This window comes from Aplysia californica, unplaced genomic scaffold (assembly GCF_000002075.1).
Source record: "Aplysia californica isolate F4 #8 unplaced genomic scaffold, AplCal3.0 scaffold00619, whole genome shotgun sequence".
In the NCBI taxonomy this organism is placed as follows: Eukaryota; Metazoa; Mollusca; class Gastropoda; order Aplysiida; family Aplysiidae; genus Aplysia; species Aplysia californica.
This window is the reverse complement of record NW_004797889.1, coordinates 349,281-351,912: the sequence shown is the minus strand read 5'-3', so window position 1 is coordinate 351,912 and position 2,632 is coordinate 349,281. Positions and strand designations below refer to the sequence as shown.

Genomic DNA, 2,632 nt, shown 5'->3' with positions numbered 1-2,632 from the left:
GAGGGTGGTGAGGGGTAGAGGGGGGGGGGAAAGATACATTGAAAAGATTAAAAGACGAATCGTGCATTGCATTTTCTGGTTTTAAAAATGTTTTAAATTCAGAACAACTTGCTTTTTAGCTCTCCTTCAAACGACTGTCGATAGATAGGAGAGTTGTTCTGCGTCTCCCCAACTCTTCATAACACATTAACTACTCAAAGGCAAAGGGCAACTTAAAATACAAAAGAATTTTAAGACATCGGAACAGTTTCAAAGTGTAATTAAAACGTTAATAAAGCATATTCATGGCCAAATAGAACCAGAAATTCCACACAATGACTTTGCTCACGAACTGTCCTCGCGTAGCTCACGTACGTGCTGATAATATAATCCCTTCCTTTACTGTGAGTGAAAATGCCATTCATCATCATCATCCAGTGCCAGATATGCGACAGACGTCGGCGATCATGGTTTTCCATTCACTCCTTAGCTCGGATGCTCTCAAAAAAGCTACGTTTGCCTGATCTTTTCCTGTTACCCATTTGTTTAGGTTCCCTAAGTATGTTGTTCTGGGCCTACCCCTGCCTCGCTTGCCCTCAATTTGAAAATGTCATTGTGCACATTAAATTACTACACACCCCAAGAAAGTATGGCACACAAGCTGACCTCAATTTTGATATGCGATGTGAAGTGAAGGGGTGGAATATTATGAACAAGTTGTAGAAATCGTCGTTAATAACGATGTAGAAATTTTAAAAAATGTGGCTTAAATGTGGCTTTGCTTTACTCACGAAGTCGTGTACATCTAGTAGGGTATAAATATTATACTCACAAACCTACCATCCTTCTTCCTTTATTGTTTTGATACATTCGTGCTTAATCCACAGCTCTAGAAAGAAATGGAATGAGACACAACACAGCACAGCACGTCAAGCTGGCTTCAATTTTGGTATGCAGTTTGATGGGGTTTGGTTTGACTGCGTCGATGAAATCCTCCGCATATTATATTAGTCTTTTAACCCTTTCACTGCTGAAAATTTTCCATCAACATCTGTACTGACAAGATAAAATCAATGTTAATTCAAGGAATATTATACTCAGAGAATTGTTTCAGAATAAGCAAAATCACAAGCTGTGACTACACCAACTAAAACCTCTTTTGTCAACCAGACGAAAGAATATAAGAGGAGAATACAGGCCAGAACATACGTCTACTCAGCAGTAAAGAGGTTAATACAAAACGATTGTGTGCATTTTTTTGTTTGTTTGTTATTTACGATCACTTTGTGTCTTGAAACATCTTCAGCGATACATTTTTAGTGTAAGATAAGCATACAGCTTTCGAAATATCTACATATAGATCTAAATGGATAGGCCTAAAGAATATTCTTTTCTTTTTTGTAATGGGACTCAATTTTTGTTTTAAAAAGAATATTAGTGGATTGAGGCGCTCGTCAATTTTTTGGACATATGGAGCTATTGGTATCATCCTAAAGTTTGAGAATTTGTCTCGCTTTAAATGAAAAATATAGATCTATTATAGTTATGAGTCAACAAGCGTTCAAAATTGGTACCCTCACGATTTTCAGTTTGTGACTACAGTCGTTTCCCCCCTGTCATCATCATCATCCGGTGCCTTGCCGACAGGCGTGGGCGATCATGGACCTCCAATTCGCTCTGTCTTGCGTTGCAGCAATGGTGTCTGTTGTTCTTGCTGCTCTTAGCCATGTTGTCATCTTGTCCAGTATCTTTTCCCACTGTCTGCCTCTGCCTCTCTTTCTATCAAACTTGCCTGTTGTTATAATATTCTCCACAACTTCTTTCCGCATTGTGTGTTCGAAGTAATTTGCCTGTCGCTTTCTTATATTCGTCATAAGCTGTCTTTTATAATTTGCTTCAACCAAGACTTCTTCATTTGTTTTTCTAGCTGTCTAGCATGCGTCTTATGACCCACAACTCTGTCGCCACAATTGTTCTTTCCAGCTGTTTATTGATTGTCCACGCTTCGCACCCGTATAATAGGATTGGCTAGATATAACTTTTCAGTACTCTTTTTCTCGTTTCTAGTGACAGATTGATGTTTGTTAGTATCTGTTTCATTATGTGGAAGGTTGCTTTTGCTTGGCAAATGCAGCTTTTAATTTCGGTGTGACATCTCCCATCTGATGATATAATGGTCCCAAAATATATGAAATGTTGTACTTGCTTGAGGGTGATATAATTGATTTTGATATTGCATGTTGGGGTTGGAGATTTTCTGCTTATCACCATTGTTTAAGTTTTCTTGATGTTTAGGCTTCATATAAATAAATAACTAGTTGGTTACACGTTTGATGAACGGACTTAAAAAAGAAACGTCGATCCTCAAGTCATTGTGGAAAAAGTGCGAACAGCTTGTGAACGGAAGCGTCACTCGTTCACAATGGCGTCTATGAAGACGGACTTTCCCAAGATTAGATCTAAATGAAAATTAATGAAAAACTGAAAATTAAACTACAGGGGCTTGAGGCTCCTCAATAAAACTGTGCACCCTTTGAATGATTCTGAACCACCGTTAATTTGTTCCAATTCGAAAGTGAATTATTGGTTCGGGAATTTTAGGCGTCCAAAGTGACGGACTTTCACAAAAATAATATGTATAGAATATTACCCC

General features: G+C 38.1%; 1 protein-coding gene across 1 annotated transcript in view; it reads right to left on the bottom strand.

Annotated features, from left to right (window-relative positions):
- LOC101853032 (cubilin) overlaps positions 1–2,632 on the bottom strand; it is a gene marked incomplete at its 5' end in the record, with an annotated part of 106,878 nt that overhangs the window by 91,416 nt on the left and 12,830 nt on the right.